At 44.7% G+C, this 12,840-nt stretch overlaps 1 protein-coding gene across 4 annotated transcripts in view; it reads left to right on the forward strand.

Moving 5' to 3' along the window:
- The window catches only part of PALLD (palladin, cytoskeletal associated protein), a 343,917-nt gene that overhangs the window by 209,787 nt on the left and 121,290 nt on the right, over positions 1–12,840 (forward strand). The window contains exon 1 of one of the 4 annotated variants that reach the window (XM_075564243.1): positions 8,219–8,364. The exons of the other annotated variants lie outside the window; for them this stretch is intronic. The gene's annotated coding sequence lies outside the window, so the exon portion shown is untranslated. Of the gene's footprint in view, positions 1–8,218; positions 8,365–12,840 lie in introns of those variants that run through there. 4 annotated transcript variants of the gene reach the window in all.

Here is a 12,840-nt window from a genome sequence, read left to right on the forward strand (position 1 = left end):
TTTTGTTTAACCGTTTCAATCACTTTAGTAATGTGTGTGTGTGTGTGTGTGCATTCAATAAGGATTGAGCATGTTAAAGGATAGGATGCTTATAAGTATATAGAGAAATTTAGTATTTTCTTCTCATCTCTGCATGGATTTCCATAGGAAACCACTGCTCTTTGAGACCCTAACCTCGCCTGATTGCGGGGGGGGGGGGCATTTAACCCAAGGGAACCTTACAGACCCTGCCATCCCACTCGCCACTGAACAGAGGGCAGCTCCTGAGATTAAGGGGCTTTGGGCTAATGACCTCATTTCCAAAAGGCTCGAGCCTGGGTAGATTTTGTTATCTTAAAGATCTGAATATTATGTGACAATAATTAACCCAACGGTAGACATTATTTTATTTCAAAATAGAGCTTTTTTAGAAGCCACCGTGCTCGCTTTTCACTGCTCTGGTGAAACTGAAATCGCAATCCTTCGGGCGGACTTCGGTGAAAAGCGAAGGGCTTTGCCCATGGCCTGAGGAAGGCCCTGGGATCCATCGAGGTCCAGACGTGGCTGTGGAAGGGGGATGGCCAGGGAAGGGTCCGGGCCTGAGTGCTCATCTGGAAGCACGTCTTCCCGCATTGCAGCCTTTGAGCTGATGCTGGCTCCTTCTTCAGATAGGAGCCTCGGGGATTGTTTCGAAGCCTTTTAAGGATATCTGAATGAATCAGCCGTTGTGTTTCACCTCTGCTCCAGTAACCCACTTGCAGTGGGCAGTTTTATTTTCCCAGATGTGCTGTTTGTTCACTAGGGAGTTGTGAGTAATTAACTCATAAAAGCAATGTCCAAATGAGTGAACAGCTGCAAGGCACCTGTTGTGAACTGCTGATTTCATCTCCTTGCTTCGACTATAAAGAGCTAGTGTATCCAGGACCAGCTTTCATCTTGGAGACACTCACTGGCCTCAGCTCATGCAGAATATGACAGAGTGCAGGGAGTAGGTGGCATAGCTGTTTTTTTATGGAATGAAGAAGGAGCACCAGGGCTCAGGCAAGCATCAGATATGCACTTTGGCTTACTTTCTTCCCCTGGGAAGTTTTACCTTTGTAAACTCCCTCCTCTATCTAAAATTTTTTTCATTTATGACTGCCTTAGTATAAAGATGAATACAATCCAATCTGGAATTTTTATTATTTGTATCAAATAAATAGGATCTATTTATTACTATGCTCATCATTGTTGCTCTCATTTATTTTTAAAATATTTAAAATTTATTTAAAATATTTAAAATTGCATTTTAAAATATTTTAGTTAAAATATTTTTGAGGGTCACTAATAGTTTTGTGGGTTCAAAGCTTATGAATGGTTACCAAGGATGAGAAAGCCAAGGAAAGGGGTGGTCTTTTGTTAAGGAAGCAGTAAAGTTCTGTGTATGATGATGGGAAATTTGGCAGCAATTATATTGGTTACACAACCTTATCAATTCCATTGATAAGACTAAGTTGTACACCTGAAAAGTACTGAGGTGACAAGTGTTGGGTTATATATATATTTTTAAATTAAAAAAAAAACAACTATTGTGAACCCCCCAGAGACATTGAACCTGGATAAATCAGTCTTCAGAGAGTATTAACAACAGCACTCTGTAAACCTCAGCTAGCCTCATATAATTATCTTTAATTGTAAAAAAGAACATGGCTATTCCCCCTTGAGCATCTTTCTTCTATTTTTGTTTTGCTTTGACTTTTCCGCATACTTCTCTCTGAGCAAATGAGTAGTTCAAGCATGAGTAACCTGTTTATCCTTAACTGATATCAGTTTGTCTCGAAAATCTGGTGAGTCCCTCCCTCCAGCACAGGATCTCTGTCCATAGTCAGATGACCATCAGATAGGGGCCCAGGTCGGTGTCCCTGAAAGACTGCGCCTTTGTTCTCCCACATGGACTCCGTTGGTTTGGGAGGGTGATTGTTTATGTCAAACCAGTTATCTATGACTGCGACAGGAGGTTATATTAAGTCCCATAGAGTGGGCACACAGGGGAACAATGGTACCATGGTTAGGCCAGTGTACTTGCACCGCCCACAATTGAAGACAGAATAGCCCAAACATAACAGTATTCTGGGCATGTATATACTAGTATGTCAATAAATCAAATCTCTAATGAGGACTTGGGTACAATATGAGACCATGATTTGTAGCCAGACTCATTTTAGCTTTTACTGTTGGTTGCTACCCTTACTATTTCCTTTCATTGAAACTTTGCTTTCTGAATAATACTTTGTCGATTTGGTCCTGAAATTTTACTTTTAAGATGGGTGCTCTATATAAAAAATGTTGACTTGGCAAATGCAGTGCGATATATATATATATATATATATATATATAATTTTGTGATTTTTTTAAAAAAAGAAAAACAAACCAAAAAACTGATATACTCAACACTGGACCTCCTCTGTCTTCTTTCTTTGAACTCTCATCATGCAGTTTATTTAATTGAAATTTGATAAATACTACAAAAGGCATGACTATTTGAAATCACTTATAGACCACTAGTTTCTTTTGAATTTAGCAGACTGAGCCAAAGTTTAATGTTTAATTTAAACTGTTTCTTGACCACACAAACTCACCAAATTTCCCCCCAAATCAATTCACTCTAAAGTTTCTAAAGCTAAGTAGGCAAATGAGATTTAAAATTATAAAAGAATGATCTTAACTTTTTGGAACAGTGGAGATATTCTTTATAATTAATGCAAACAGTAAGTAAAACTCTTGATTTTTTTAACTCTAATTCTTCATTGGATCAGATGAAATATACTATAGCTCATTTAGTGGGCCTATCGCAGGCAGTGTTGATATTCATAAAGTGATTATTATAACTGTCAAATGATATAACATATCACATTTATTCAATTTTAATATGCTAATGTTTAAACATATTTTTTTCTGCTGAGTCTTAGGGTCAACACTCAGGGAAGTTCCCTATTTAATTTGTATCCATTAGATATCCATTTTTAAATAAAGTTCTATGAGGATTTTTCAGTTCTTCCTGGTCTCTCCCTTTACAATGTGGACTCTGCGTTTCTGTATCTTGTTTGTCAGCACTATAGACTGCAAAAAAATCTCAGCAATCGTCTTTGCAATTGGATGGGTAAAACTTTTAACTGCAGCACCTAAGCAGCTCACTATGTTGTTTTTCCTAATGAGAGCAAATAAAGTGCCTCTTACTAGAGTATCAGTATATCAATCTAGCCGAATGGACGTTGAAGTTTTAGGAGGTGAAAGATTTGCTTGGTAGAGTTCAGAGATGAATACTTTACCCACGTTAGGGAAAATAGGTCCCAGCCCCCTTTCCTGTAATAATGCGACCCCCTATCTGCATCCTGTTTGTGTCCATGGTTTCTTCTGCATGTAATCATCATTCTGAGAAAGGCACTGCAAACACCCCTCGCAGCTCCATGACTGAGGCAGTTTGACTTCCTGCATGTCACAAGCAGCTGTGAAATGATGGCTGCTCTAGATTTCTCAGAGTCCAAAGGCATCTCTATGAATCATAACCACTCAACTCCCTTGCTGTGGCATCGTCAGAGGTCATGGTACTAGCAGGGTCAGCTAAGGGAGTGGAGCATCAGCTCACCTCTCAATTCATGAGTTACCACGAGGATTACCAAAAATGTCAATGCTGACTTTGACACCTTGATCTATCCTCAGTCGTGATATTTATCAAACACAGCTTTAGCCTTTTCGAATGCAAGATAAAGTTAAACTCACAAGGTGATCATATTTCACCATGTCCTCAGGAGAGTCAATAAAATGACAGATGTCTGCTTTTGGTGGTGTCAGCTCAGTACTCCACGTGGAACCTGTGGGTGACTTCACTCGAGTCAGCAAAGCTCATTTGATTTGGGCTGCAGCTCGAAACCACCAGCCAATCCAAAGGATACAGATAAGACCTTCTACTCCTGTGAACGCTTCCATCCTTGGGAAGCCACAGGTGCGTCCTGGGTCCCTCGGCATCAGTATCCACTCAACAGCAGTGAGTGGATGGAGCATCTTGAACACAGATGGTATGCAGTTCCTACCAGAGGCTACATGTTCAGTGAGGTGCATTGTAGTTGTTTCTTTCTAGTTTTTAACAACTGACGATTCACTCTTTTCACTTGGGAGAACGTATGCAAAGGAAACGAAAGGAATGCTATGAAGAATCAGCTGCATCATTTAGTCCTTCTCCCCAAACTTGGGGGAATTGAGCAACTTGACTCATCTTAAACTCTGAGTCAAAGCGCGCTGCTGGTGAAGCAAACGCCCTGAAGCAGTCCAACTCTGTGCTTGCAAACACTTCCCGCCAAACCAGAGGGAAGCCCCCAGGTGGGGTTCCTGGTATTTGTAAGGGTGGACTCTGGTTTCCTCTTTTTTCCTCCACCGCTTCCCGGTCTATTAAGCCCATGCTTCCCGGTCTATTAAGCCCATGGAACTCTACATTTTAGAGAGAGGAAAATGAAGAAAATAAAACAAAATGATCTAAAGCGAACGGTTGTTTATCTAATTCTCCAATATACAGAAAAGGATGGAGTGTGTTTTTGTTTTGTTTTGCTCTGAAATTTGACAGACGTCCTATCAGCAGCTCAGCTAATACTAATATTAGGAGTTCTGGAACTTGGCCATGGTGATGGTTAAAATGTAAACACTCTTCCCACTATTCATACATTAAACATGTCCAGTGTTGAAAACATTAAAAGATCCAGTGATTTGTGCCAGTGCCATAAAGCCCCCCACTTGAGGTCTGAAAATGAAGATGAGCTCACATGCTTGCTTAGGAATAGGCGTTCTGATGGCGCACTGGGCTCAGTGCTGGCCTGCTAACCAAATGTCTGTGGCTCTGTGAAAGAAGAAAAAAAAAAGACTGAAGATTTGCAGACTGAAAAACTCTATGAGGCAGATCTATTCTATCATAGAAAAATTTGCCAAGTTGGTTCAGGGTCCCCCAATCACTTTTGCCAGGGCCTGACTCAGGACTAAGGAACTCCAGGCCTCCACTCTTCCTCAAGGGCAAACACAGGCCAGGGCCTGCAGGCTAGACTGCCCCTCCCAGGACGCGCCAGGCAGTTGCCCAGCTTTCCCCATTGCTGGTGCTGTGGTCTGAAAGAGCTTAGTGAAAGCTAGTGTCTATGAAGGTGGCCCACTGGGTAGCAGTGGACTGTTAACTGCAGAGTCAGCCTTGTAGGAATCACCCAGCCACTCCCCAGGACAATGGTGACCGGATGGTCTCCAGCGTCTACAGGCTCCTGAGAGTTAGCTTAGACTCACAACAGGGAGTATTTGAAGACTAAAAGAAATCCAGGGGTCCCACTGTAACCTACCGCCTTCCAAAAGCAAATGCTCAGAATGGAGACCCTAAGACAATCATGAAAATAAGAACACTCACTCCAGAGTTCCACATTCGGTAGACGGTGGACTAAGTCATTTTAGAACTTCTCCAGGACACTCCATGTCGCAGGAATGTCATTGCTATGGCTTAACTGCCACTTAGCATAAGAATAAGCCTAACAAATCCACAGAAAGGCAAAGTAAACAATGAAAATGCCTTGTAAGGTTTGGGGCAATGAGAGTCAACTGATTTTTAAAGAGAAATCTCAATGTTTATCAAAGTTTTAAAATTGTACACTATATTTGATCCAGCAATTGCACTTTTAAGAATCAGTGTCAAAAATTCGGGGTAAATATACATACTAATATTAGGTTTCCCTGGGTCGGAAATACCTCGGTCCTTGGCTTCGCTGGAGAAAGAATTCACGCAGAAGCCTGGCTTGTGCTCCAAGGTTAGCAGTTGCAGACATTACAGTATATGGAGGACCAGCCACACAGAGTCCTCAGTATGGCTGCGCGGGACCGCGGCCAGGGCCCAGCTGAACTGTGTGGCAGCCGCAGGGCGAGAGCCCCCAGCGAGAGAAAACTTCTGGCTTTTTCTGAGACCCGGTTGAGAGGCGTGGTCCACAATACTGGTTAACCCCATTGGCTGAATTAAGCCCACTCGGCCTGGATGGGGTCCCACCCAGGTGTACCACCCCTTCCAGGCCCGGAGCTTGAATGTTAGCCTGTCCTCCAGCCTTAAGCAGCTTCCAGTTTCCTGTAAGGAGGAGAGAGGCTTTGGCAAGTAGAGGGACACTCTTAGTTCTGCCTCCAGCTCCCTAACACTAAGATGCCTATTGCAATGATGGTTACAGTTACCTAACAAAGGGGGGTAGGGTGGGGAGGGGCCATATATGTCCCTCAATAAAAGAGTTCATCTATAAATGACAGTATATTAATAAAATGAAATTATAGGCAGCCATTAAACAATACGTATTTTCATGGAAAGATGTCTATTGTTAGGTTGTAGAATTGTATGCAAGCAGCCTAATTTGTGTAGTAAAACACATAAAAGAGTCTGGAACACTAGAAGTTGTTAAACAATATTTTCTCTGGAAATTAAAGAGAAATTAAATAGAATTAATTTGGGTTTAACGTTTGAATATGTTATATATATATATGATCTTTAAAATTCAACAAAGATAAATCTCTGTGATAGAGAAAGAAAGTTGAGTGTCTGACCCTGGGTTGTGGAACTAGAAATCATTTGCTACCAACTCGATTTGGATTCATGGCAACCCTATATGGTAGTGGTTCTCAACCTGAGGGTCGCGACCCCTTTGGGAGTGAAATGACACTTTCACAGGGGTCGCCCAATTCATAACTAGCAAAATTACAGTTATGAAGTGGCATTGAAAATAATCTTATGGTGGGGGGGTCACCACACATGAGGAACTGAATTAAAGGGTTACGGCATTAGGAAGGTGGAGAACCACTGCTCTATAGGTTTCTGAGGCTGTAAGTCTATCAGAATGGATAGCCTCTTCTTTCTCTCAAGGAGCAGTTGGTGGGTTTGAACCTCATTGAGGTTTGCAGTCCAATGTTTAGAAATCTGTTGCTAGATATCTGTAATGAAGTTAATGGACTAATTACCTGGTCATTTAGAGTAGTCCATGACCTGGTCATACATATTTGACATCTATGAGCATTTACCTGGTGATCACTTTACCACCTGCCACAGCAGGAGACATTCCATAAACGTGAAGTATTATCATTTGTTCATTTTGACAGCCTATTTGTGTAAAAGGAAGAGAGATTTGGATCCACGAGCACACACTGTAGCAAGAGAAACTGGACAGAAATAATGCCTCTGCCTTTTATAAGTCCTCTGATAAATTTTAACATGTTGTTGTAATGTACATTATCCTTTAAATACATGTATTATATATGTATATATATAATCCTTACAAAAATGGCTGGGGTTGCAGAGCTGGGGAGTGGTTGGCAGGTAAACACTGGGCCAATCCAACTACATGATGATAAAGGGAGCCATAGGTTATCCGTGACTAAATGGGGGAGAAGCGAAGGTGATGATATGGATTTAGGGTTAAGTAATTACGAGGATGACAAACGATTGAGATGGTGCAGTTAGAGTCGTTTCCTCCCGAGAGCCCGTCACAGGTGAAGACCCGTGACTCAGCGGCCCCAGGTGCTTAGGAGTGAGCATCGGAGAGGGGTCGCTTTCCCACCAAGGTGCTCCATCGGGGAGTGCCTGTTCGCTCTACGCGAGGGGCTCCTTCCTGAATTTACTCCGTGGACGACCGCAGCAGGAGCAGGAGCGGTCAAATCCGAATCTAGAAATTGCCCATCTTCTTTAAAAAAAGAAATTAAGAAAAGATGTGTTCGGTTCGGTTTCAGGGTTGCACACACACACTGTCCTGGAAGCGGGAGCGGCCCGCCAGCTGGACCCCAGCCTGCAGTGCAGTCCTTCGGGGCTGCGGGGCTGCTCTCGGTCCGAGGGCAGCTTCGCTCCCGTCGCCCGGAAAGCGCGTCTGGATCCGGATTGCCGGGATCCCTTTTGTAGGCTAGAAAAGGGAACGGGCCCAAATGTGGGGGGAACGCGCATCCTAATGTGAAGCCAAGTCCACTTGTCAAGGAAAGGGGGCGGGGCTCTAGGGGGAGGGGGAAGTTCCTTTGCAAAAGATCCCGGCCTGTTAGCAATTCTTCTCCAAAGTTCTGGGAAAGCGGGGTTCCGAACTGCCGGGACGCGGTCGGGAGGGCGCAGGGCGGAGGGCGAGCGCGGGGCGTAACCGGGGCGGCTCCCCAGAGGCGGGCCCCGCCCCCCCGCCCCCGCCCCCGCCCCGCCCCCGCCCCCGCCCCCGCCGCGGCCCGCCGGACTCTTATTTTGAAGAAGGGCGGGCCGAGCCGGCGGGCCCCCGGAGCGGCGGCGCGGCCCGCGCCGTATAAAGCGCCGCTACCTGCCTCGCGCCGCCGCGCGCACGTCCCTCGGGCCGCCGGGAGCAGCGCGGGCGGGCGCCGGGACCCCAGGTAGGTGCCGCGGGCCCGCAGGGAGCGCGCCGCCGCCGCCGCCCCTTCTCTGGTGGGGCTGGACGGGGGAAAGCGAGTGGGGTGCGGGGCGGGCCGCGCGTCCCGGGGGCGAGGGGCGCCCCCGGAGGGAGACGGTGACAGCCGCCTCCACACGCGGCTTCCCAGCCGGCGGCGGCCGCGTGCAAGTGCCCCGCCCTCCTCCGGGCCCGCCGGGAGCGGGAGCGACTGCAAGTTGGGAAGTTGTTGCGGCGAGTTCACCAGCTTGGCCGGGGAGATGCTTTGCGGTCGGGGCGGCGACGCCTCGGTCTCTGACTTCTCCGCGCTCACTCTTCCCTCGACGTGTCGGTCCGTCTCCTGTCCCCTCGGAAAGCGTGGGACCTGGCGCGGAAGAGCAGGGATCGTGGGCCTGGCAGACAATTTGGGGGGGATGACATCATTGCCCGGCAGCTAGCGTGGGGTCCTCCCGCCCCACCCCAGCAGCGTCCTTTCTTTGGGGAGGTACCCCCTCCCCCGCTAGGCTCCATTCAAAGAACGTTGGCGCGTTGCGGCGGGGCTTGGCCGCCTGGCCCGGGAACCCTTCTTCCCGGCTGCCCGCGAGCGGTGGCCCGAGGCCGGCGTGCGCTTTGTTCGTCTGCGCTCGGGGCGCGGGCCCGGGGTCGGACCCCAGGACTGCCAGACTAGCCGTCCCGGCGGGAGATTTGCTGGGGCTCAGCGCCGGGCACTGGAGGAGGCCAGTCTTGCCCTGCGTCTGGGAAGGGGCTTCCTGCCCTCTTGCAACCTTTTAAATCGAGGGGAGCGTCCGGAAAAAAAGGTTTGGTCCATTTGAGGCGTGTGATGTTGGCCGTGGCGCTGTGGGCTGAAGGCGGCCGGCGGGGGTGGGGTGGGGTGGGTGCAGAATTGCCTTTAGCAGAGCCTGGCTCCCTCCCACTGGTAGCAGGCCTGGACAAGCCAGGCCGGCTCTGGTTTTCTTGCCGGACTACGGGAAAGGTTTGCACTTCACAGACCCCAGAGTCTCTAGGAGTCTTGAGCAGGGGTAGGGGGTGGGGTCTGCATTTTGAGATTATATTCAGTCATAGTGGAAACTAGTAAGGGAAAGGCAGAGATGGACAGATAGACCCAAGTTTCAAAGGTTTGGGTAACCAAACTTTGAAATCCTACCGTTAACTCCATGCCCACACTCCATCCTACAAGCATGAAGTTTAGAAACGCCCATAACGTTCTGGCTTTGAGGACATGCTCTTGGTTTGTATTGTGCAAAACTCTCTCAATAAAGCCTCCTACTATTTTAGGGGAAAATCGACTGGGGATTTTGGCCACTGATATTCAATGGCAACAGCTTTCTCGTTGTTGTTTTATATCCCCAAGGTATGAGAATTAACAAAAAAAAAACAAAACAAGAAAGAAAAAAGAAAAACACCTCTCGCTCAGGCAGACTGATTTCATGATGAGATTTGGGTGGGTTTTGCTTTTCCTTGTCATCGTCATGCTCCCTAGGCCTCATTTTGATCTTTGTAAAACAGAAGAAAACATGCCCAGCCCTTCATCCTCCTCACAATCATGGCTGTGTGTCAGCTCAAGTTGTCGCCCCTGTGTCAATCCATCTCTGTCGTCAGAGATCATTCCCAGTATTTTACCAAAGCATGGTGTCCTTTTCCAGGGACAAGCACTCCCCACCCCCATAACATGTCCGTAGTATGAGAGTTGAAGGCCTCACCAGCCTTACTTCTAAGGAACATTCTTGCTGTACTTCTTTCAAGACCTATGTGTTCAGTCTTCTAATACTATCATTCAAAGGCATCAATTCTTTGGTCAATTTTATTCATTGTCCACCCTTTGCATGTGTATGAGGTGATTAAAAGTACCAAAACTTGAATCTTTGAAGCTAAAATCCCAAACTCGCCGCCATCAAGCCAATTTTGACTCATAATGACCCCGAAGGACAAAATATAAGAGCCCCTTTGGGCTTCCTAGACTATAAATCTTTACCATAGTAGAAAGTCTCATCTTTCTCCAGTTGATCAGCTGGTGGATTTGATCTGCTGACCTTCTGGTTAGCAGCTCAACACATAATTCACTATGCCATCAGGGCTCCTTGGATAGGCACACCTTAGTCCTTGAAGTAACTTCTTTGCTTTTAAGACTTTAAAGAGGCCTTTTTAGCAGACTTGTCCAATGTCATACAACTATCCATTTCCCCCTAGTCTGTTTGTAATGTTCAATGCAGGAGCTGTTATAATACATAATTCTAAGGTTAACAACTATAAGGACAAGTAGTGCATCCTTGTAAAATTCATTGTGATAAAATAAGCAAGATCTAGATAATGCCATATATACTCAATTATAAGCTGACCCAGTTATCAGCTGAGGCACCTAATTTTACCACAAAACTGCATTAAAAATGTGCTGAAAAACTCAGTATATACACGAGTATATATGGTAATATTTTGACACATTCCTGTGCTTTAATTTTTTTTAATTTTTCTACCTTTTTGTCTTTAGCACAAGGGATGTGGTGGGTTTCCCTTTTACCAGTAACTGGACATGTATAGTGAATAGCAAAATATGGGAGTACTCTATATGACATCTTGATGCACTGAACAAAGAGCATGAGTAGCTCATTGAAAACTATGCAGCTTAGGTTTTGTGATTTTTGAACTCCATGAATCAAGATTATGACAACTGTTATGGTATAGTAGCTTACCTTCCTGAAATGATGTAATGACAACATACTCAGTCTATCCCAGGTGGGGACAATGACTTAGTAAACAATCGATGTCCTACTTAGAGTTCCTTATTTTAATATGCTTCAGTAATCATGGGCTCTGGGTAGAGTTTTTAGTTGACTTTTGTAATTTTAACAGTAAAAACTGAATGCTACTGATTGCCTTGCATGATGATTAATCTTCAAAAGTTTATATTCATCCTAAACCTAAGAACCATTATTTTTTTAACCATTTACTTTTGAACCATATTAAATGTATTATTTTTAGAGATAGTTGCATCTTTCTTTGCCAAAGTGTTATTTCCCGCCGATTACAGTAAATCTGCTCTATTATCTCTGAAACAGCTAATTGTGAACTGTAGAGTATTTCTTGGAAATTATCAAGCAACTCAGTCAGCTGCTACAGTCATTTTTCTGAGAAGAAACTCATCCATTTGTTCCAAACAATTACTAAGGTGCAAACAAATTTTTGTTTGATTTTTACGAATTTCCAGGTTTCCATCACAATCGTTATATACGTATTAGATATTGTCTTCTCTTTTCTTATTATTTCCACAGAAGCAATTTCATATCAAAATGTAATGTGCTTTTTCATTTATTTCAAAAGAGTCAGATAAACACTGGTTACCGAAAGAAAGTTCAGTGTCCTTCTCAATTGTCCACTATTTCCTATCTGGCAAAATAATTCCATTCTTCAATTTAAAGGGGAGGAGGTTGTAAATGTACAGTTTAACAAAAATAATAAATATACGTTAAAAAGCAGGAACTTTTTTCAAAGTTTTGGGTACATTATACATACTAGCTCTAAATCAACTCATTCTAATAATATTCATCTGAGACACACAACAAGTAATTTTGCTTTAAAATCCACCAGATTTTAAAGCAAGGCATAACAGAAGATAAGGATTTTGCTCAGGATCATGCAGAAGTAAAGCTGAGACACACAAGCCTTCCAAGATCTGTCTCTCAGGTAAATGGCTCCACTGACCCCTGAGAGATTGCACCCAATTCAAGGGATTGGTGTCAGAAGATGCCACCAAGGGAGGAAAAAAATAATTAGAAATGGTGAATGATAAAGGAGAAGCCTGAGTGGCTTGATGCTTTGTAATTGACTACAATCTAAAATGTTAGCAAACTAAACCCATGCAGTGGTTCTACAGAAGTAATCCCTGATGAATTGCTTCCATAAAGATGAGCAAAAGAAAACAATGTGCACAGTTCTGCATCACGTGAAGTCTCAATGAGTTGGAATCAGCTTGATGGCAGTGGCTTTGGTTTGGCTATTAGAAGGGAAAAGTTTCCTCTAAAAAGTTGTGGAAAGAACAGAGTAGCCTAAAGGGACCCTATCCTTGTAAGAAAAGTATGCAGATATAATGGAAGTAAGGAAAACCTGAAGTGCCCAGGATGGAAAAGCATAATTTTGCAAGTCCAATTTTCTGCCCAACTCATCGAGTACCGATTTCTCCCTGACGATAAGACGCAGCTTCTTTCATGGTCATGTGCAGTAGGGCCAACCATAGTGGGTAGCATCAGTAATTCCCATGAGGCAAGTCTCTCTGACTTGTATATGTTGGACAGTGACTTCAGGGAAACAAAATGAAGATGTGGGCTGGTTAGCTGATGTCAGTTCTGTGCGCCCCACTAGACTCACTTCAGCTCCGCTGCCAAGGCTTTGCCACTATGGTCAGCTACAATGGTGATTTTCACAGTTTGACTCTGGCTGTTGGGAGGCTCAAAGGTTGATTTGATGGCAA

Source organism: Tenrec ecaudatus, chromosome 12, assembly GCF_050624435.1.
Source record: "Tenrec ecaudatus isolate mTenEca1 chromosome 12, mTenEca1.hap1, whole genome shotgun sequence".
In the NCBI taxonomy this organism is placed as follows: domain Eukaryota; kingdom Metazoa; phylum Chordata; class Mammalia; order Afrosoricida; family Tenrecidae; genus Tenrec; species Tenrec ecaudatus.